General features: G+C 36.0%; 1 protein-coding gene and 1 long non-coding RNA gene across 2 annotated transcripts in view; both read left to right on the top strand.

Annotated features, from left to right (window-relative positions):
- The window catches only part of LOC109403142 (protein O-mannosyl-transferase Tmtc3), an 804,586-nt gene that overhangs the window by 532,804 nt on the left and 247,597 nt on the right, over positions 1 to 24,185 (top strand). The gene's annotated exons all lie outside the window — the stretch shown is intronic.
- LOC134292019 (uncharacterized) lies at positions 9,864 to 11,869 on the top strand. Its single transcript, XR_009999413.1, has 3 exons — positions 9,864 to 10,312; positions 10,380 to 10,463; positions 10,518 to 11,869. It is a non-coding gene; the product is annotated as an uncharacterized LOC134292019 (long non-coding RNA).

Genomic DNA, 24,185 nt, shown 5'->3' with positions numbered 1-24,185 from the left:
TTTCACAACCATTCGAAGTGATATTATTTTTAGACTGGCGACATGGACCGTTGGACATGTGTGGGAGAGCGAGAGAGTTGGGGACAAATATTCCTTTTGATTGAGTTTTCTGTTTGCCCTCGCTGCTGCTGCTGATGTCGGGTGATGGCGGTCCAGTTGCTTCTCCTACTAAAAGGAATCCTGCTGAAAGGCAGGATTACAAACAACGACTACGATGACGACGATGATGATGATGACGCTGTTGCTATTTGCTCCGCCCAAATAGATCCCATGTCAGGGCGAAGTGCGACCCCTAGGATGAGAGTGAAAATTCCTCAAATCGACTAATAAATGGATGGACTTTCACCCATGAGCACTGTTGATGCAGGACCAGATCATCGTCATCATCGGAGTTCGAGTCGTTTATGGGCAAGACGGAGTCCTACATGCTGACTGTTTTTCTGGAAGTGGAACTTAAATTCCTTCGTTTTTCTTTGAGCTGACTCATCGGGAAGAGTTGATGACGGAGCTTGAAAAGATGTTCGACTGATGCCAGGGATGATATTATGCACGTTAAAATACACTCGCTTGAGTCTTCACGAAAGTTATGCCATTATCCTTTCGTTATAAATCGGACACGAATGCCACAGGAGTGGTAAAGTGTCGTTAATAATCTTATATATACAGGGTGTTGGGTTCCTTACCCAGAATATTTCAGGGGGTGATTAAGGATGATATTTGATGAAAAAAATTGTTCTACGCATATGGTCAAATCTGAACCATTACGGAGTTATTGAACTTTTCACGATTTTGACAATGCTTTTAATAAAACGACAATAACATAAAAACGGTTTAACTTATTCAAGATCTCTCGACGCCGTTCGAAAGATTATGAAATTTGCTATTGAACGTCATCTTTGAACATGCAAGTTTTTGTTACTTACTCACTTTTTAAGAGCAAATAAGTGAAAAGTAAGTGAATTTTCAACTGTTTTTGTCGATTTACTCTAAAAAATGCGTAATTAACTAATTTTTTTCCTTAGACAAAGTTGAGCGCCTTGAAATGCCCTACAATTCGTTCTTTGACACCAAACTCCTAACTCTTGTCGTTTCCCCGCAATTTTGATTTGATTGCACAGTTTTGCATCATAAATTTGCTTCAGCAAGTGCATCAGAATTTAGCTCTCTTGACCCCACTGTGGCAGCGAAACTAGCGTCATGTTTACTTCCCGCACATGGCTACTTGATTCCCCGCGCCGAACAACAACAGCATGGCGCGCTGGCGCATGAGTGAAAACAACGACGCCGCTGTGTGTTCGGCAAGGTGTTCAGTTGAATCAGTTGAATGGTTTTTCGTAGTCCCGATGATTCTGGGAAGCTCATGATAATTTCGGGACGAAATACAGGGACGCATAATACAGCACAATCTTCGTCGGTCTTGGACGCTGTTGCTCCTGTTTCCCCGAACATTTAATAATTCTCAGGTCTTTTTCAACCACGTGTAGCCAGCACGTTCGCTGACGTCCATGTAGTCACCGACCATTACCTGGTTTCATGCTGAATATTGTTTTCGTTATTATTTTTTCTTTTGACATTCGCACTACGTGCCCAGCCCACTGAAGTCTGCCGTAATTTATTCGTTTCACAATACTCCTTTTTGATGAAGTAGGTTGATCTTGATCGAAGTTGCTGCTTCCTTATCTAACTCATTCGTCAAACAAACAGGTAAGAGCAGGATGTAGCATCTTCGATCATGTTCAATCTATCTCATTAAACATGATGAATATTCGCAGCAATTTGTGCTCTGTCTCTACTCGGGACCTTAAAGTTTTGGTCAAGTTTCAAAACAACTAAGCAATGCTCGTTTAGGATTTCGGAATGAAATTAAGATTTTCGGAGTACTTCGAGAAACTCGAAGTGACAAATTACTGATTTTGGTTGTTTTAAATAAAGTGCCTGCAGAAATTTCTCGATTTCTTTCAGAAGAATTTCTGCAGATCATAGTATGAGAGTGTTTACCAAACTTATTCATCAGCTGCTCTGCGAACATCGGTTTAGACCTCGCTCAAGTATTCACAGTCGCAATTGAGGTAGCTAATGGTTGGAAATTTCTGTAGGGGATCTTTCAGTAATTCTAACAGGAGTTCCTTCAACAATTTCTCCAGCAGTTTCTTCGAGAATTCATCCAAAAATTACTTAGGAATTTTTGTAATGGGTTTTTAGAGATTCCACAAAGAATTATTCCGTGAGTCCATTTGAAGTTTCGTCACGGTTCCTTTTCTGAGAACATTTTTCAGGAAAATCATTTGGATGTTCATCTGTGAATTCATGTAAAAGGAATTAGGAATTTCTTGCAGAACATCCTTCGGATTTGTTTTTTAAAAGTTTTTAAAAAAATTATCCTGAAATCATTTGATAAATTCTGCAGAAGTTTCCCCAAAAGTATCTACAAAAATTCAATTAGGGATAATTTTATTAGCTTCTTTGGAGGAATTCCCACAGGAGTTTCTCCGGAAATTCTTTCAGGGATTCCTCCAAAAGATTGCTACAGGAATTCCTTCAGAGATTCCTCTAAAATAACTTCGGAGATTGTTCCAGATTTCCTCCAGAGAATCCCCCAGAAACTTCTCCAGAGATTCCTCCACGAATTTCTCCAGGGATTCTATGAGATTTTTTTTCTCCAGGGTTTAGTCCAGGAATTCCTGCAGAATTTCCTCCAGGAATTCCTGCAAAACTTCCTCCAGGAATTCCTCCAGAATTCCCTTAAAGATTCCTTTGGGAAATTCTCTAGGAAATTCTAGGATTCCTCCAGCAATTTCTTTAGGGATTACTACATGGATTCTTTCACGGATTCCTCCAGGAGTTCCAGCAAAATTTCGTGCAGGAATTCTTCTAGGGATTTCTCCAGAATTCCACTTAAAGTTCCTCCAGGAATGCCTCTAGGAATCCGCCAGAAATTCTTCCAGGAACTCCTCCAGAAATTCCTTCAAGGATTCCTCCACAAACTTCGTAAGTAATTTATCCAGGAATACCTGTATGAATTCTTCAGAAATTTCTCTAAGGACTTCTTCAAGGATTGCCCCAGAAATTCAACAGTATTTTTTCAGCAATTCCTACATCAATTTCTCCAATGATGCCTCCAGTTATTTCTCCAGAGGTTTAGTCAGTAATTGATGCAGGCATTTTTAAAGTAATTCCTTTAAAAATATCTCTAGGAACTCTTCCAGGGATTACTTCAGGAGTTCGCTCAGAAATTCCTCTGATGATTTCTATAGGAATTTCTCTAAAAAAATACTCCAGGAATTCTTGGATTGCTTAAGGAATTTCTTCAGAATTTCCTCCAGAAATTTATGCAGGGATTCCTCCGGGAATTCCTCCAGGGATTCCTACGAAACTTCTTCCTCCAGGGATTTCATCAGGAATACCTCCAAGAGATTCCTTCACTAGTATTCCATGGATTCCACAAAGCAATCTCCAGGATTTCCTTCAGAGATTCCTTCAGCAATTCCTTTAGAGATTTTCCAGGAATTTCCTCAGAGATTTCCCCAGTATTTTCTTCAGGGATTCTATCAGAAATTCTCCCAAGGATTTCTCCAGGGATTTTTTCAAAGTTTCCTCCAGAAATTGCTTCAGTAATTTCTCAAAGACTTCAAAATTCCTAAATTTCGTTCAGGAGTTCCTCCAGAGATTTTTCCACGAGCTGCTCCGGAGATTACTTCAGCTTTTTACCAACAGAAATTATTCTAAGAATTCTTTCAGGCCTTCCTTTAGGAACTTGTCCGGAGTTTCCTACAGGAATACCTCAGAGAACTTCTCCTGGGATTCCTCCAGAAATTCCTCCAAAGTTTCGTTTACAAATTCCTCCTTTCTTCAAGAATTTCTTCAGGGATTCCTACAGAAAGTGCTCCAGAGATTTCTCCAAGTTTCCTCCCTAGATTCCTTGATTCATACCTTTAGGAGTTCTCTTGTAATTCGTCCAGAGATTTCCTCACGAGTTTTTCGAATAATTCGTCCAGGGATTCCTCCAGAAATTCTACCAAGGATGCCTCCTGAGATTCCTTTGAGAAATTCTTGGAGGAATCTCTGGAGAAGTTTCTGGGGGATTCTCTGGAGGAAATCTGGAACAATCTCCGAAGTTATTTTAGAGGAATCTCTGAAGGAATTCCTGTAGCAATCTTTTGGAGGAATCCCTGAAAGAATTTCCGGAGAAACTCCTGTGGGAATTCCTCCAAAGAAGCTAATAAAATTATCCCTAATTGAATTTTTGTAGATACTTTTGGGGAAACTTCTGCAGAATTTATCAAATGATTTCAGGATAATTTTTTTAAAAACTTTTAAAAAACAAATCCGAAGGATGTTCTGCAAGAAATTCCTAATTCCTTTTACATGAATTCACAGATGAACATCCAAATGATTTTCCTGAAAAATGTTCTCAGAAAAGGAACCGTGACGAAACTTCAAATGGACTCACGGAATAATTCTTTGTGGAATCTCTAAAAACCCATTACAAAAATTCCTAAGTAATTTTTGGATGAATTCTCGAAGAAACTGCTGGAGAAATTGTTGAAGGAACTCCTGTTAGAATTACTGAAAGATCCCCTACAGAAATTTCCAACCATTAGCTACCTCAATTGCGACTGTGAATACTTGAGCGAGGTCTAAACCGATGTTCGCAGAGCAGCTGATGAATAAGTTTGGTAAACACTCTCATACTATGATCTGCAGAAATTCTTCTGAAAGAAATCGAGAAATTTCTGCAGGCACTTTATTTAAAACAACCAAAATCAGTAATTTGTCACTTCGAGTTTCTCGAAGTACTCCGAAAATCTTAATTTCATTCCGAAATCCTAAACGAGCATTGCTTAGTTGTTTTGAAACTTGACCAAAACTTTAAGGTCCCGAGTAGAGACAGAGCACAAATTGCTGCGAATATTCATCATGTTTAATGAGATAGATTGAACATGATCGAAGATGCTACATCCTGCTCTTACCTGTTTGTTTGACGAATGAGTTAGATAAGGAAGCAGCAACTTCGATCAAGATCAACCTACTTCATCAAAAAGGAGTATTGTGAAACGAATAAATTACGGCAGACTTCAGTGGGCTGGGCACGTAGTGCGAATGTCAAAAGAAAAAATAATAACGAAAACAATATTCAGCATGAAACCAGGTAATGGTCGGTGACTACATGGACGTCAGCGAACGTGCTGGCTACACGTGGTTGAAAAAGACCTGAGAATTATTAAATGTTCGGGGAAACAGGAGCAACAGCGTCCAAGACCGACGAAGATTGTGCTGTATTATGCGTCCCTGTATTTCGTCCCGAAATTATCATGAGCTTCCCAGAATCATCGGGACTACGAAAAACCATTCAACTGATTCAACTGAACACCTTGCCGAACACACAGCGGCGTCGTTGTTTTCACTCATGCGCCAGCGCGCCATGCTGTTGTTGTTCGGCGCGGGGAATCAAGTAGCCATGTGCGGGAAGTAAACATGACGCTAGTTTCGCTGCCACAGTGGGGTCAAGAGAGCTAAATTCTGATGCACTTGCTGAAGCAAATTTATGATGCAAAACTGTGCAATCAAATCAAAATTGCGGGGAAACGACAAGAGTTAGGAGTTTGGTGTCAAAGAACGAATTGTAGGGCATTTCAAGGCGCTCAACTTTGTCTAAGGAAAAAAATTAGTTAATTACGCATTTTTTAGAGTAAATCGACAAAAACAGTTGAAAATTCACTTACTTTTCACTTATTTGCTCTTAAAAAGTGAGTAAGTAACAAAAACTTGCATGTTCAAAGATGACGTTCAATAGCAAATTTCATAATCTTTCGAACGGCGTCGAGAGATCTTGAATAAGTTAAACCGTTTTTATGTTATTGTCGTTTTATTAAAAGCATTGTCAAAATCGTGAAAAGTTCAATAACTCCGTAATGGTTGAGATTTGACCATATGCGTAGAACAATTTTTTTCATCAAATATCATCCTTAATCACCCCCTGAAATATTCTGGGTAAGGAACCCAACACCCTGTATATATATATATATATATATATATATATATATATATATATATATATATATATATATATATATATATATATATATATATATATATATATATATATATATATATATATATATATATATATATATATATATATATATATATATATATATATATATATATATATATATATATATATATATATAAATGCAGTGGCATACGTGGGACCGCGCATAACTTGCGAACGGAAGGTCCGATTTTGGTCGTCTAAGTTTTGTTCTGTTAGATTTCACCCAAGGAAGGTTTATGAGGCAAAAAACATGGAAAAATTGAGAGTTTTTAAGAAAATCGATCTTACATACATTTTGACCGGAGACTTGGTCTTGGCTAGAAACTTGAAACGTCAAAAAACGCAGTAGGCAAGACAAAGTTTGCCGGATACAGCTAGTAATCTATATATATAAAAATGAGTTTGAAGTCCCTTTGAGGCAACATAACTCAAGAACGGCTGAACCGATCGGGATGACTCTTGCACAGATCGATTCGTATTCATGGTGGCTGTGTTTATATGTAGAAAAAGTTACCAAAATTATCAAGAAAAGTATGAAAATAGTGAAGTTGCTGGTTTTCTATGAGCTGGGTAGAAATTGAACATGATCGGAATAAAACCAATCTAGAGGGCTGTGCTGTTATGAGCCCAACAATTGTCAAACCACCACAGCCTGGCAAGACAAAGTTTGCCAGGACAGCTAGTTATTAATAACTTAACTTTATTTATAACTTTCGTTATAAATGTTTGGCTATTGTTAACGACTTAAATATTCATTATTTGAATAGCAGCATGACTTCATAAATTTACAAAACAAATACCTTGAACTTGAAGTCTTCTTCTAGAATATTTGATTGCATATTTCTAGATTTTCCGGTTGCCTGGTGCCCCAAAAATATGGATAGTTTCTGATAAGGATTGGAATGGAAAAAGGCTTGAGACATCTTTTTTAAGTTAGTCTTAGTTTAAAGTAGTTCCTTCTGTGTTCTCTTACTCCTTGGACTTTTTATTATTATTATTAATAAAAGTTTTAACCCGGAGCTAGTTCATCTCGGAAACCACGCTTTACTTCTCTTCCAAAAGAAATCTCACATTTATCGAGTATGTCGGAAGTGGGATTCGATCCCAGGTCCTCAGCGTGATGGTCACGAGCTTTAAGCAGCTCCGCTCCACTATAGGTCCTTCTATTCTTATCACGATTTTTTTCTCAAACTCCTCTAGAGATTTTTTCTGTGATTTTTTCAAAACATTATTCCTGGATCCCTCACAGAGTGTTCGTGGGATACCTAAAGATGTTTTAATGTGGGATTTCCCATGAATTTCCACGTGAGTTTTTCCAAGAGGCTTCTTCAGCGATTACGTTTGGACTGAAATTGCTCTAGTGATCATTTTCGGTATTGCTCCTGGGATTTGTTTAAAAAATTCCTTTCGGGATTCCTCGAGACATTTCTCCTGGCATTTTCCCAGAAAATTCTTTTGATATATCCCTATTTATATGTCCCTATTCTTCATAGAGTGTCTCCTAAAATATCTCCAACTGTTTCTTCCGGTTTTTCCTGAAGTTATTTCTAAAATTTTCTCGTAGAATTTCCCCTGCAGTATCATCTGGGACTTTTTTTAAGAATCCCCACTGTGATATCTTTTGATAATTCTCAACAATTCCTCTAGAGTCTAGAAGATTCTTGAAACATTTGTCATGAAGTTTTTTTACGATTTCTGTAGGACTTTTTTCTCTAAGATTTTTTAGGAATTCTTTTTTGGGAATTTCTCTTCTAGAATTCATTTTGGAATGCCTCTGTATACCTCAAGGAATTTCTTTGGAGATTGTTCGACGAGGTCCTTTTATGTATTTTTTTTTATTTTTATTTATTTTTTAATATTTCAGATATTTTTCTGATATTCGTAATGAAGTTCCTCCTGAGTTTTTTTTTCAGAAATCCACCATATACCCAAGTAACCAAAAGTTAAGATATGTGGGTACTTTATAAGCTAAGCAGCTTTTCCTAGGTGGCTCATTAGCCTTCTAAGCAGCTTCATTTTTAAGTAATTTTTGAATTTGAAAAAGATAGCCCCCGTCGCTCCATATAGATTTGAACTGGATCCTCCTCCGTGAAAGTCTGCTGACTTACCGCTGCGCTGCTAGTACTGCGTCACTACTGAACAAGTGTGCAAAACTAGCTGCCGACACAAAATCGATTCAAGTTAGACTTCACCCGCTCTTCGCACAATCGTAACTGTAGTAACGTGGTAGAGCGTAGGACTCTCACGCAGCGACTTTCGGTTCGAATCTGGTGGGTGACATATTTTTATTATTTAAGCCTAATATTTATTGATTTGATAAATTTAAATTTGTATTCTATTCGGGTATGCTCAAGACAGTTGTTTTCTACGAAAAAACAAATACATTTAATATTCAATGAAACACAATGCTACTAAACTGAATTTCTATGAACTTGGAAGTTCCTACAAAGTTCCGAGTAGCATCTTAAACAGCTTAAAAGCTGCCTAAGAGGCTAAAAATTAGCCTTGCCGGAACTTGTGACCGAAGTTCCCGCAAGGCTCATCGTTAGCCTATTTAGCAACCAGAAAGTTCCATTCGGAACTTTATCTGAACTTCGCGGAACTTGAAAGTGCATTTTGTCATGGGAAGCTGAACTTTTGGTTACTCGGGTAAATACCTTTGCGTTTTTTTTTTCAGAAATTCCACCGAGAAAATACTAGATGAAACTTCTTTGGCAACTTAACTATCACTTATTGAGCTTTTGGTTGCACTTTTTTCTATAGAAACAGTAACAAAAACATGTAGCATGGTCACTTTTGTGTAAATATTATTTTAAGATTTATTCAATAAGTTATGTGAAATGTATATAAAATGTACATAAATTGTATAATAAATTAAATATATTTCATGTTCTTCAATGTTAATTTATTTTTCATTCAAATTTAATGTTTCAGTGTCAAATGTACACTCAAACCTCCATTTAGGTAGGATCCATTTAGGTAAAATCTATTTAGGTCCCTCCATTTAGGTAACGTTACCCAAATGGAATTTGCTTGTGTTCAAATCAGTTGGAGTACTTAAGATTAGGTATAAGACTGGTTTATAAGAAAGAAGTAGTGAGTGGTGTTAGGCGGTGGGTATGGGGGGAGGGGTTTGCAATGTTGCCCCCTAAACACCCCCCCCCCTCCATGCAGTGTTGAAAAGTACCAGTATCCAGCGTCATTTCTAGCTGAAATTGAAATAATCAACCATCCTTCCATCATTCCATTGATATCAGCTCCAGCATTGATGACGTCAAACCCGACATCAACCTATCATTCACCTATTTTTATTTTGGCCACCAAACCCAATATAGACTCAACAGTTGTTCGATGTTGGTCCAACAATGGCCCAACATACGATAAAAATTGACCCGACTTTGACCCGACATTCAATAATTTTTCAGTCTGGCGGAATTTTGCAGGGTTTTTCGCAAGGTTTTTAGTGTTTCGTGCCCAGCTAGTCATTTGAATGACAATTCTGATCTAAGGCCCTCCAAACCCCCGAAAACGCCCCTGATGCCCCTCCCCTCCTGAAACCCACCCCCTCCTGAAACTCATTGAAAGCCATCTGAAACTCCGCATGATCTCCTTCAAATCTCCTAGTAACTCTCCCTTGTTGAACTTCTTTGCAACCTTGTAATCCATTTAGGTAATAAACTGAATCCATTTAGGTAATGAATCCATTTAGGTAAAAATTCTATTTAGGTAGTCCCGACTCATTACCTAAATGGAGGTTTTGGTGTACTAAATTCAAAAGTTCACTATAAATGTTTTGCGATATTCAATGTCACCATTCGAAATGACATGCACTTCAAAACCGCATACAACTTGCATGCAAGTCGCCTTCACAAGTTCAATACATACAAATGAAATCCCTGCTGCTCTATCCACTACACCACGAAACCCGAACAATCTCGAGGTTCAATGTTCAAGCCCGAACTCTCTCGATAAAATTGGATCGGGTATTTAAAAATAGATGGAACGATACAGATCATTCAGATGGGTATGAAAGTGAAAGAGATAGCAATTTATTCGGTTCTCATTCGTGGTTGATGAGAATTGTCGTTTAAAAAGATCGTAAAATTACTTCGGTAATTTTACGTATTTCCGGCCACGAAGTCTTGGAATCCGACCTTATCTGAGGACTAACAGAACTTCTACTCGTCCATTTGACCTGGACCGTGGAAGAGGCGGGAGTGCGTGTTCTAAGTTTAGTGTCGCGGTGTGTTTAATTGAGTATGTTATATCAAATGTGAGAAGTCTTTAAGATTGAATTTAATGTTACTTTGTTCCTTTCTGTTAGCCAGTTAGCCAGTTCAATAACCTTTGTCAAGGGTTACGTGCGGTCAAGATAGTTCGTGTGTGCGTGTATGTGAATAAGAAAAAGGTAATTGTGAAATTTGTTGTGTGGAGTAAACTTTTTGTTCAACGCGTCGAACAGCCGTTCGACGGCTTTTTATTCAGGATTTGATCCACGGCCGAAAGCTCGGCACACCGCCCCTTTTTCGCCAAACGCGCTCTCGACCCCACGCTTCAGCGTTCAAAAGTCCCGGTTTGAGGGGAAAGCCGGAAGGGAACAACCGTTCCGACAGAGCGGCCAAACCACGTTTTTCTTCGGTGTTCGTGAAGTAGACATCGTACCCACCAAGCCACCGACGACCCCCATCGTCAGCTCCGCCATCAACCAACTTTTTCGGTGATCGGAACATTCACCACCGGAGGCGGCCGGAATCCCACGTTTTCCACGTCGGCCATGTGGTAGTCACCTTACCGACGAAGCCATCGACGACCCCCATCGTCATCAACACCACCAAGCAACTGCGCCGGTGATCCGGTCCGTTTAGCGACCGGCAGCGAGAAAGGCGCACTTTCCGAACCGCCGCACACCGCGCGCATTTGGTGCAATAGTCGCAATACCGCCATCGAGGATGCGCTAAAAATAGCGTGCTGCTTTGCCAAGCCGTCCGTTGACCGCCACGCCATCGCTTCTGTTTTGTCGACGGCATTCATGATGCGAATCTAAAAGGGTACCGTGAGTAGAAACAAAACCAATCCTAATTAACCATGCGCATGTATTAGAACTCCACACACTAACCGAGCTCGGAGAAGAATCGTTTCGATAAACGTCGATTGAACCAGATTAGGAACAAATTTAGACCGCACACACGTAGGGAAAGCTAGGAAGAAGGAAAAGCGAGATAGCATGGAAAGGAACATGCGTTAATAAACCAAGGTTATCAAATTTGAATAAATGTTTCGTTAGTTTTTTGTTACCTTCAAATGCTGTTTTTGTAGAATGTTAGTGCTTTCCCCGATCTAACAGTTTTTTTGGTCTTCGAGATTTCTCACGTTCGCGTCGTTCTACCTGTTTTTTGTTAGTCTTTTTGTACGCCAGGATAGACTGCCTGGGAAATCAGTCTCTCCACTCACGTGTCCGAAGCTAACAGGGAAATTTGAATTGGTGAGTTCTTCCAATGATGATACTCGTGAGTGGTGTCTTTGTGAGTTGGTAGAACGACGGTTAGCATCAACCATATTCTGAGAATCGCTTAAGGCGACCTCTATAAGTGAGACATCTCGATCCACCGTACTTTTGAGTTTTCTGTATCGTCCCTAAATCGCTATTTGGTCTCCTATAAAACAAACCCGCCCTGAGGTTGGGTTTCTTGCCGGGCAAACATAACTCGACAGACGGTCCTCTTCGGAGGTGGCGCTTAAGCCGTCTGTTTTCGGAGCCAGGGAACGAAGCAGAAGACGGGAAAACTCTTAGCCGCAATTTGCGTGCTACAAACATAAAAAATAGCACTCGCGACTACTTCTTTTTTTTAGAACAAATATAAAAACGAATTTGGTCTTTCTGTCCGAATATGAACATAGTAATGGACCTAAAATGTTTTTTTTTTTGACAAATGGAGTAATACTCCCATAATTTTGCACAGTGAGCAACATTGATAGCTTTGGCATCTTTTCATTACCAAACATCTGAAAAATTCCAGAAAGAACTACTGGATGAACTTCAGAAGCGTGTCCAGGAGAAACCTCTGCAAGAATATCTGAAGAAATGTCTAGAGGTCTTTCGGAAATATCTCATGAAAAAAATAACAAAAATAAATCCTGGAAGAAAATACTAAGAAATTTTTGCTGAAATCACAGTAGAAATATCTGAAGAAACACCTGAAAGGCCCATATATCCAGGCTGTTTTTCAGAAATTTTCAATGTTTCTCTCCTCGAAGAGTTTCCATTTCCTCCAGGGTTTCCTTGAAAGTTCATCCAGAAACTCCTCCAAGGATTTTCCAGAAAATTTTCAGAGCTTTCGCCGAAAATCTATACTGGATTTGTTTTTTCTCTCACAATTATTGGGATTGTGATCCTAGTAATATTTAGGAATCCCTTCTATTCCTGTAGAAGATTCATCAACATTAGGCTGTAGCTTATTTTTGAAATCCGAGGTGAATCAGCCTAGGGCTGAAAGTCTCGTAAATAAAACTAATAATAATAAATTATTTTTGAAAAAGTGTTGAAACCTTGAATTCGTAAGCTCATCTAGATTTAAATGACATAAAAAGAGAAATCTATAAGTTTGAGTCAGAAATATTGAGATATATAAAAGCACGCTAAAAGATATTGGTCAAGCGGTTTACAAGTTATCGGGTCTCAAAGTTATTTAATTTAAGTTAAAAGAAGAAAAAATAAATGAATTCTTTGAAAATTCATATTTTGCGTGACTTTGAAAAAAATAATGTTCTACAAATTTATTCGAAAATTAATTGTGGGAGATTCATGAAAAAAGATTGAAAATCGGTTGAAGTTTAAAAAGGTTATGGCACTTTAAATGAAATCACTTTTTTATTATTCTTAACTTTTTTATGAACGTTTTTAACTTGGAGGCGATTGCGCCACCTCTTAATTCAATATTTTTGGCTCAAACTCAGACGTTTTTCTTTTTTTTATGTCATTTTAATCGCAAAGATCTTACGAATTCAAAGTTTCAACAACTTTTGAAAAATAAGCCGCAGCTTATTGAACATGCTTCATGAAGTTCTTTCCTGGATTTGCCTTGGCCTTTCCTCAAGGAATTCCATTTGGAATTTTTCGCTTTAGAAATTAATTCTGGAATATCTCTACACGTTCTGTATGATGTTTCTTTTGGGATTATTCAACAAGTTCCTTCTGGGAAATTTGCTCGCCATTTTCTAGTTTTTTTTTATTTTTCATGTTTGAAAAAGTGAAGTGTTTTTTTTTTAACTAGTGATTTAAGCAGAAAAATGTATTGGGGACGCTTAAGAACCTTTCAGGAATACCAATGAGAAGTAGCTGATAGCTAGAAAAAAAAATACAGAAGGAGGTATATTAGAAGAAAGCCGTTCAGGATAAATCCAAAGAAGTACTTCTTGAGGACTCTCAGGATGACCTCCAGGAGAAATCCTAAAGGAAATATCAGAAGGAGTCTCAAATGGAATTTACAAAAAAATCCAAACGGGAGCTTCAGGAAGAATATCGGAACGGAAGGAATAACTGAAGAAATCTCAGAGAAACTTCCAGAAGAAATGAATATAAATAGTTTTAAATGAGAATGGCAGTCGATTTTCTGATGTGAGCTTTTCAGCAGTTACTTTACAAATGTATGTATACTTTTAAGAATTACATATTCGAAAAATTCCCTTAAAATATACTGAAGTAATTTCTTCAGGAAATAACCCAGGTTTTCTTTCTTCACGTTTCTCTGGATTTCAAAAATTTCTTCAGAATTTTTCAATGAAATTCTTCGAAAATTTCTCTAATTCTAAAATTTGTTAAAAAAAAAATTCCACCAGGGGTTCGCCGAGAAATCCTCCACAAATATTTCCAGGGCATTCATCGACGATTCTTGAGAACTTTTTTTTTACAAATGTAAAGTTTTTTTCTGCAAATAAGGTGTCATCCATAAAGTACGCAATTCTTGAAGGGGAATGGATAGTTTGTGAAAATTCTGCAAGTAATGTGTTAAATATTTAAGGCATAGCAAAACCCTGCCCTTTCGTGCAACTTAGTAGACATATTTTCAAATGCGTATTTTACAGGAACAATGTACTGAAGAACATTTCTTATTCTTAGCATAAAAAAGGGAAACTGCAAGTAGCAGTTGAAATACACATTTTTGTTAAACGATAAGCAATAGAGGGCAGAATTAAAAGGTACAAAACTGATAACACTCAATCATAGAGGATATTTTGCGGGTTCGAACTGTTGGTACAAGATTAATTTTTTCTTGAGACAATCCATTAAGGTTATAAATTGCTAAAAAAAGCAAAAGAAAACTTTGGTCCACAACTAACATTTAAACTCCACCATGCATTCTTACAAAAATGTACTGTAGAAGTGTTCCCGCATTTTTTTCGTTCAACAATTCCTAAAATTTATCTCTTGCAACATTTAGTAATATTTTTTGTCAAAAAATTTCCGCTATACTTTCTCTAGAAATTATAGATATTCTCATGACATTACTTTTCAAACTTAAAGCCTTTAACCATAAAATACTCCTTCAGGCGTTTCTCTATTTTTTTTCTTTCTTTTTCAATCTGATATTGTATTTGCATCGACGATTACTCCAAGATTTTCTTCCAATAATTTTTTAAAATTTTATTTTTATTCAAGAGTTTTTTTTTCACAAAATTTCTTCCAAAGTTTCTAGGGCAATTTTTTGCAGAATTTTCAGAATTTCTTGAAGAATTTCTCAACCAGTTTTATCATGAATAAGTTTAGAAATGTCTGCAATATATTTTTCTTAAATTTCTCAGAAAATTACACCAAGCATTTCTAAAGGAATTTCTTTTGATATTTCTGCAGTATTTGTTTTAGAAACCACTTCTGGAATTTCTGAAGGATATCTTCCAGGAGCATTTGCTGGGGGTGATTGAATATCCCATTATGAAATGCCTTCAAAAATGCATTGGGCATTGTCCACTGATGTTTTTTTTTAAATTGCCTCAAGGATGTGGCACTGCCAAGCCAAGCTTCAGTACTGCAAAAAAAAAACTATGAATTACTAGCATCTCCGCAAATTTGTGCAGTAATTTCTCCCTAATTTTTTTCGAGAATGTTGTTTGAAATTTCGCTTAAAAATTTCTTCGACTGTTTTTCCAAGAAAATATCCTGCTGGAATTCACCTAATATTTTAATCAACACTCCTCCAGACATTTCACTAGAATAGGATTTATCAACTGATAGAAACTTCCAAGAATGTCCTAGGAAATTTTCAAATTTTATAAAAAAAAATCTCAAGCTCACGATTTTTGTAAGGAGTTCCCACACTATATTTTCCACAAGTTTCTCTGAAAGTTGCCTTAATGTATTTGCCCAGGAGTTATTTTAGGTTTTTTTAGGAAATTACTTCCTGAATAGTCTGAACCATCTCCAGGGATTTTTGCAACAATTCTTTCTTGAATTTCTCCAAAACATGTTTTTTTTTTATCGAACATGTTAAGCAATGCCTACAGATTTTTTTAATACCACAAACATTTCTTCAGGATGTGCTTAAAGTCTGTACATGATTTTTGAAGCATTTCTCCAAAGCTGGATGTTTCTCTGTAGTGGAATTTTTTCCAAGGTCTCTGATTTCACTTTTTGCAAGAATCCTCCTCGAGATTCTTACAGATATGCCGTTAGTTTTCTCATAGATTATGATCAAATCTTCAAAACAGTTTACTCCAGCTAGTGTATGAATAAATGTAGTTTACCCAGAATGTATTCAGATTATTATTATTAGCTCTTTGTTATGGGGAAATTCAGCCCGAGGCTCGTTCATCCTCGATGTATTCAGAGATTATAAATAATACATTTAAAAAACTTCCAATAAGTATTGCAAAGGAAAACTCTGCGGGAATTTCTTTCCGATATTCTTTTGGAAAACGAGTTCTCTACGAAGTTCTCTCTCTCGAAACTAGCTCTACGTTTCTAGAATACAAAAAAGGTACAGAAGACCTTTCCAACCTTCTAAAAAAATCCCAATTCAGTATCCAGATTGTTTTAAGAACTCCCGGTACAGTTTAAACTTTTTTTCAAACATTTCAAACATTTGTTTTTTTGGCAACTAGTAATAAACAGTTGACTTATTCAGGTTTTGCAAATATTTGTGCAGCAATGAGATTGAAACCCAAAAACATAATGTTGTTATTCAGTATGGTACGTGAAATTACTTATTTTTCTCTCTTTCTTTTCAGGTATGAAACCAACATACTCCAAAAGGCACTCGTAAAGGTGAAGTGGATTTTTCATATGTAACTTAATGCTCTTAGGTATACATTTTTCTTATGTGAACAATAGTCATTCTCATAGGCAAGCCTCACTTGCATAACAGCACTCAGCAACAGAGTGTTAATTGTGTCAGTTATGAATTATCTAACAACATTTGATCAAAACGAACAAGTCTGCACTTGTTCCTTTCCAATTTTCTTTACTATCTGCTCTCAATTGTCTACAAGAAAGAATACCCCAGTTTCTATCTGAAAGGAGCTTTCCCAGCTTCATCCTGTCTCATCCCTCAGCATCAGCCATCGCCCCAAGCCAACCAGGTTAGGTACCTAACTTAATTCAACAAAGGCGACGACTAAAGCTGCCCGTACTTGGCAGCTGCCCTTTTTCACCGACCTACTGCACCAGCCAGTAGCATTGAAAGTCGATTTTAAGAAAACAAAAGAACTGAACTGAATGTGGAGAACATCGAAGAAAAGGACATACGTCCTCCCAGCTGCTCAAGTTGTCCTCCCTTCTTCTTCGACCGACCCACAGACACTGACGTCCTTCCTAGGTCGAGAGAAGCATTGTTTTTGCTCCTAAGGATCTCTCCGACTCGAACGTCTCGTGTCTCGTGTTACTGCAACAGAGCGGCAATAAAACCGGGCCCCGCTGTCGACCGCCACAAAAGCCCTCACAATTCTCTCCCAAATCCTCTGGAAGTGAACCACTTTTTTGGCAAGAGAATGACGTGAAGTCGGAGCTTACAGCTCGCCGGTGAAATTTAAGCTGACAGTGATAAATTTCGTATTATTTATGGTCACCACCGTACCCGTTCCTCTCGATACTCCTACCCCCACCCAATTTCACCTAGTATGGCGAGGGTACGTCTGTCACATCGGAATTCCAGTGACATCTTTATCGAACTGAATTTACGACCGAATGACTGGCCTGCTTACTGGCCGGATAGGAACTGCTGGGTATGATCTTTGATTCTTACTGTTCGCTGCCCCTGGAGTCAAAGTTCACCGGACTTTTCTATTGAATGATACTTCAGTCGGGGGGTCAGAGGACCACTAACAAGCAGTTTTATTGTCTTGCTTGCCCTCGGTCTTAAGGTGCTTGTATTTGCACAATGGCAAGTGCGTGTTTGAGCGGTGACGTGAAAGGGATTAGGGGAGTCAGTCTGAAATGCCGAATTTATATGGATTCAAAACTTTGTATTTTATGAGAAATGTGATCAAGCCTTTTTTTCCACATGCGCATATATTGTTTTAAACATCTTCCAGATACCTCCTTATTTACACAGGGTTTTTTTTTTAAGTCATAAATTTCCCTGGATCCTTTTTCAGAAATTTCACAATACCTTTTTTCCATGAATTAACCTAGAAACTTGTCGGAAATTCATATTGATTACATACATACAAATTACATCAGGGAATCTTTAGAGAAGAGTCCTAAGATTTTTTTTCTAAAATTTATTTTTGGCAAGAGCTAACAAAATATTTACTTGAAACTCCACTGGAAATACCTTCAGAAATCCATCTAGGAAATTCTCCAAAACAAGCTTTAGGATTGCTCTAGGAATCCTGCAAGAATCAATACAGACATTTTTATGGAATTTCTTTAGAAGTTTTTGTGATAATATCAAGAAATCATTTCAATAACTTATCTGTTCATGCTTTGAGTAATGTCCAAAAAGTTATTCGATTCCTTTTGAAATTCAACCAAAGATTCTGCTACAAGTTGTTACAGAAACTCTCTGATTTTGGATTTTTTTTTTCAGAAATTTTCAGAAATTTCTACATAAATTTGTTTATCAATGATACATCCAGAAATTTTCCCAGCAAATTTTCTTTAAATTTCTTCACAACTTCCAACAGAAATAATTTGGCGATTTTTTCTAAGGAAACACCCCAAGGAATTCCTACCAACAATCCTTCAGGAAAGTTCATACGATTTTTCATAAAAATCCTCCAGATAAATGTATGTAGGTGATTAAGAAGGTCATTCATAAGGAAATAATCCAGGAGTTTCGCTAATTATCCCCTTAGCCAATCCCTTAGTTATACGCAAAAAAAAAACAAAAACAAAATTCATAAAAATATTCTTGAAAGCTTTTTTTGAGAATTTTTCCAGGAATTTTTTAACAAATTAATTTGAGAATATGCCCCATAACTCCATGGGCAATCTCACCAAAAATATTTTTTAATATGATTTTCTTCAGATGTTGAATCAAAGAATTCGATTGACAATATATTAACATATTGATTTTAAGATAATTTTCAAAATCTTTCGATTTCCGAGATAATACAAAACAATTACTATGAAAGTATCCTTTGAAATTCATCGAAGAATTTCTATTACTATGAAACTTCCTTCAGGAATTTTTCAAAGAAATTCGTCCACAAACTCTCGCGTGCAGACATTTACAACATATTTTGGGAATTTCTTTAGTAACAAATTAAGGATTTTTTCAAACATCTTCACAACTTTTTTTTTCCGAAATTCAAACAAGTATTTCCCTTGAACTTTTCCAGAAATTTCACCCATAGTTCTGGAATAAACTCTTCTAGGTTTCTCACCAGGAGCTGATGGAATCAATTAAGTCTGTAGAAGCAAATTGAGGAATCTCTCAAAGGATTTCCTTTAATTGTTTAATAGGGTTCGATTGAAATCTTCAGAAATTGTTCCGAGAGCTCTTTTTTTCAGTTTTTATTTATGTGTATTTTAACTTAGATGCTAATTCTACACTCAGAGCTCGTTTTGGATTTCTCCCAAAAAAAATCATGAGGATTTTTTTTCAGAAATTTTAGAAAATTCTGCAGGTAATTTCTTTTTTAATTTCCACAGACACCTCTCTTTTAATTTAAGAATTTAATTTTTAAGCTTTTGGCACATTTTCAAGGAATGTTTTGGAAAATATTTCCATAATTTTAAGATTCTTAAATTAAGATCTAAGATTCTTAAATTAAGATTTAAGATAGTCTACAGAAAAGTTCGTTCATGTCTATGTATTCTACTGTTTTCAAGAGTTCATTCAGGATTTTTACAAGCATACCCTCTAGGAATATCTCGAGAAAGCTTTGAATTCCCTTTGGAAATAACTAAGTTATTTCCATTGGAACCTTTTTTGAAAAAAAAAATATTTCAGGAATTCCTGAAGCAATCTTTCAAAAGAAATGTAATTTAGAAACCATCTCTTTATGGTTATAAAGCTGTTAATGGGAAAATCTCGATTTTTTTTTAGAAGAGACTAGCCAAGGGCTGAAAGTCTCTGAAATAAAGACAAATCAATCAATCAGTCGAATTTTTTTCAGAATTTTCGATCATCTCAACAGAAGAATTTCAAACAATTTCTCTACATAAATTTCATAATTTTTTTTCCTTGAATTTTTTGACGAACTTCCCCAACAAGGCCTATCGAAGTTCATTTGGATATAATTCAGGAAATATCTTTTGCAATTCCTCTTCAGTATTTCTCCAGTATAAATTGAGAATTTTGTTTTTGAATCTCCAAGGATATTCTGGAAAATTTAATACTTATTGCTTGAAAATTTTTAGCAAGAACTATTTTAATCATTTCATGTCTCCGGAAATTTCTCCAAATTTTTTTCCATGAACTCTTACAAAAAAATACTTAATGAATTTCGCCAGCAATACTTTTACCAAATTTCTCCAGCAATTCTTCAAGAAATATTCCAAAAAAAATACTTATCAATTTCTGATATTTTACCAAGGAATCTTTAAGGATTTTTTCCAGTGATTTCATTCGTGAACTTATCAAAAAAAATTTTCGGTATACTAAAAGGCCTTTATAGGCCTATAGGAACCCGAGCAAGAATTTCTTCATAAAAAAAATGACTCTTTCTCCAGAAAGTGAGTCTGATATATCTTTAAGGAATTTAAAATAATGTCTTCGAATGTAACTCAAATGCTTCCAAGTCGCTCTAGTAACACCTGCAGAAAAACACAGCGCAGGAATCCCCGAAATTTTTCATGAATTTCACCAAGAAATTGACCTACTTAGACAAAATTGTCTCTAGGAATTTCTCCTGGAATTGCTGTAAGATTGTTTTCCAAACTCTCTAAGAACTCATCCATATGCCTTTAAAAATAAATTCTAGAATTCCTTTTCAAGTTAATCAAGTTTTTCAAAAAATCCTTCAGATATATGTTTAACTAATCAATTCTTATTATTCAATCTTTTCTAGAAATCACCGTACATACCGCCATTTTATATGTACAAACATATAACTACCGTCATCTGAAAACGTTTGGTAAAGGAGGTACACGCTTTCATCTTTCTCCTCGATGTCAGGGTGTTGAATATTTTTAGAAAAATATAAACCTTAAAATCGTTCTATGGCTTGAAATATTCTCTGTGGTACAGTTAGTCTGACCGTTGGACAGATAAATGAATATTATCAGAAACCACAGTATTTCCCCAAAACCAAACATTTCTCAACGCAGATTACTAAAGTAATGTAAGGGGGCATCCATAAAGTACGTCACGCTTAGAGGGGGGAGGGGGGGTTCTGAAAAGTGTGACAAGCAATGTATTAGGTATAGGAAAAACCCGTACGAAGGGGGGAGGGGGGGTTGAAAATTCCCATTTTTAGCATGACGTACTAAATGGATGCCCCCTAAAACGAATGTACTGCACACTTAAAACAGAATGCCGAGATCGGCTGTGCGGATCTCGGTTAAAGTTCATTTGCTGAGATCTCGGTTAAACGCTTGACGTTTAATGTTTGATGATAGCGGCACCCATGGGTGCTGCTATGAATAAACTTGACTTTTTGCTGATATCTCAGTTAAATTGCGATTGCCGAGCGCTCGGCTGTGCGGATCTCGGCAAAAGAATGAAAATTAGCCGAGCTCAACTGAGTGTGTGTATTTATTTAAAGATGTAGTTTATCATTACTGTACGTTGTTTTGATTAAAACCGTACATAACCACTTTTTGGTGGATTTTTTCCGGTCACTTTAAATGTGTATAAATTATTACATCAATACCTTTGGGAGCTATTTTTGGGAACTTGACAAGGCATTTCCCCAGAAATATATCAATATTTTTTTCGGGGAATTACTATAAGAAGTTCGTTCAAGTTTTTTCAAAATTTTCAAACATTTCCTCCCAAATAAGCTCAAGAAAATTCGTCTATTCTTAAAGATTTTTCCCAAAATAATAAGAGAGAACTCTTAAGTTTCACAAGGAACTCCACTAGGAATATCTCTTAAAGACTGAGAATTTCTTAAAAATTTCGCTAAAGAATCTGGAGAGGCCTCTACCTTATGTCACAAAGATTCTTTCAGAAAATTTAAAATGCATTTGTTTTGATGTTCTTACAAAAACTTATATTTATATATATTTAGAACAAATAATAAAGAAATATTTCTGTAAATCTGTGGGATAACATCGATAAAATTTTAACAGGATTCCTTAAAAAAAGTCCAGTGATAACGCCGAGATCTTACTTAGGAACCTTCCCAACTCAACCTCTTGAATTTTCTGTAAGAGTTTCTTCAGTATTGCTGCAGTAAATGCTTTAGAAAATTTCCTATGACACCATGAAGAGACTATTTCAGGATTTTTTACAGGGACAATTTAACATAAAAAAATAGAAAAGTTTCAAAATAGAATGTCTCAAGAAATTCAATATTTTTTTAGATAAAAAAAATATTCCTATAGGAATTTTCTCAAAAAAAATCCAATAATTCCGCGATGAATTTGTCTAGAAATTTATAAAAGAGTTTGTACCGAAGTTATTCGTTCAAAATATCTTCCAAAATTTGAAATACAAACAAACCATAAGAAAATCCTATTAAAATATTTTCAGAAATTCCACTGGAAATAGTTTTGAATATTTTCTACGAATATATCTTCAAGTTTCTCCAATGACAATTCCACTCAACTCTCCAAAGTAACACAGAAGACTCAAAGAGCATCTTTAGGAAACGTTCAAGGATATACTGCGAATATTGTATTTCAAATTCTTCAAAGAGCTTCTCAAAAGTTGTGGAGCGGACCTGGTGTGATGGTTAGAACACTTGACTATCACGCCGAGGACCTGGGATCGAATCCCACTCCCGACAAACTCGCAAAATGTGAGTTCTTACTTCGGAAGAGAAGTAAAGCGTGGGTCCCGAGATGAACTAGCCTAGGGCTAAAAATCTCGTTAATACAGATAAAAAAAAAATCTCTCAAGAAATACTAATATATAGCTAGAAATTTCCACAAAATTTACTTCGAAATTTATGCGTTTTAAATTCTCTAAAAATTCTCCAGGATTTTAACCAGCCGTTCTTATTAAATCTCTTCAATAAATTCAGCAGAAATTATTTCAGCAATATTTCCTGGAATTCATCCAAGAACTCCGTCAGAAAGTATTTCAGGACCTCCATCAAGATTTATTCCAAGTATTTGCAAACAAAACTCCAAAGAGTGTTTAAAGGGTTCGTTCTGAAAGTTTCTGCAAAAAATCGTTAGAAATTTCTTCAGGAATTTCACCAGAAAAAAATCAAAAAATTCAGTAGCAAAAATGTCTTTAGGAATTTCTGAAACAGATTTTCAATTGATCTTCAGCAAATTTTATGAAAAATAAAACTTATTCTCGGATTTCTACAGGAGTCTCTTAGTATTTTATCGGAATAACTTCAAAAATTTCATCAGGATTTTTTTTTGTTTTTATTACCGTGTATTTTAACTTAAATGCTTATTCTACACTTCATTTCATCAGGAGCTCTTTCGAAATTTTTTCTTGATAATTTAATAGGAATCTTTCTCCAGAAGTTTCGCCAGTGAGTTCTGTAGAACTATCTCCAGCAGTACCCCTTGAAGTGCCTCCAGAGATTCAGGACCTCCTTCAAGGTTTGTTCCAAGTATTTGCTAAAAAAAACTCCAAAGTGTGTTTAAAGGGTTCGTTCAAGAGTTTCTGCAAAAATCGTAAGAAATTTTTTCAGGAATTTCATCAGAAAAAAAAATAAAAATATCGGTAGCAGAACTGTCTTTAGGAATTTAGATAGATCTTCAGTAAACTTCAAAGTAAATATTTTCAAGATTTTCTCCAGATTTTTTATGGAAAAAAAACTAATTCTCGGATTACTACAGGAGTCAGTCTTCTTTCGTAATAACTTCAATAATTTCATCAGGAGCTCTGTTTATTTTTTTTTCTTAAAAATTTAATAGAAATCTTTCTCTTGAATTTTCGCCCGAGAGTTGTCTTGAACTATCTTCAGAGTATCCCTTGCAGGGCCTCTAGTTTGTAACAAAAATTCTTTTAAATAATTTCCATTCTATGTGAATTTCTCAAGTATTTTCCTACGAATTCCTGTAATTTTGGAATTTCGCATACATTCACCTAGAAATTAAACACGAAATTGTCAAAAAAAAAGTACATCTACAGTTACTTTAAGTATTTCTCGTGGAATTTCAAACATAAATCTCCCCATAAATTCTACGAAGATTTATTTAGGGATTTTTTTCCAAAAATATCTTTTGAAAATTCTTTCTTCTGAAATTCATTGAAGAATTTCGCCAGAAAAAAAAAACTACAAATCTGTCTCTGGAAATGAAGATTGGAGCTTCTGCAAGAATTCATTCTTAAACATCTCCTGATTGTTTTTATTTTCGGGGATAGCTTCCGAATTATTTGGTTAGGAGTCTTGTGCGCGAGTACCATCTGAAATATTTCTGGGAGTTATTGAACTGTCCTTCAGTTATTCTGGAAATATTTACAGATATATTTAGAATTCATCTAAACAATTTACCAAGGGCTCATGGTGGAATTTTTACTGATGAAATTCTATTAGGAATTTTCGGTGAAATATCCACATGAATTTATTCAGGAATTTCACAAAGAAATTTTCCAATTTCTTCAAGTCTAGTCCACCA

This window comes from Aedes albopictus, chromosome 3 (genome assembly GCF_035046485.1).
Source record: "Aedes albopictus strain Foshan chromosome 3, AalbF5, whole genome shotgun sequence".
NCBI lineage: Eukaryota > Metazoa > Arthropoda > Insecta > Diptera > Culicidae > Aedes > Aedes albopictus.
This window is presented reverse-complemented; position numbering and strand designations above follow the sequence as displayed.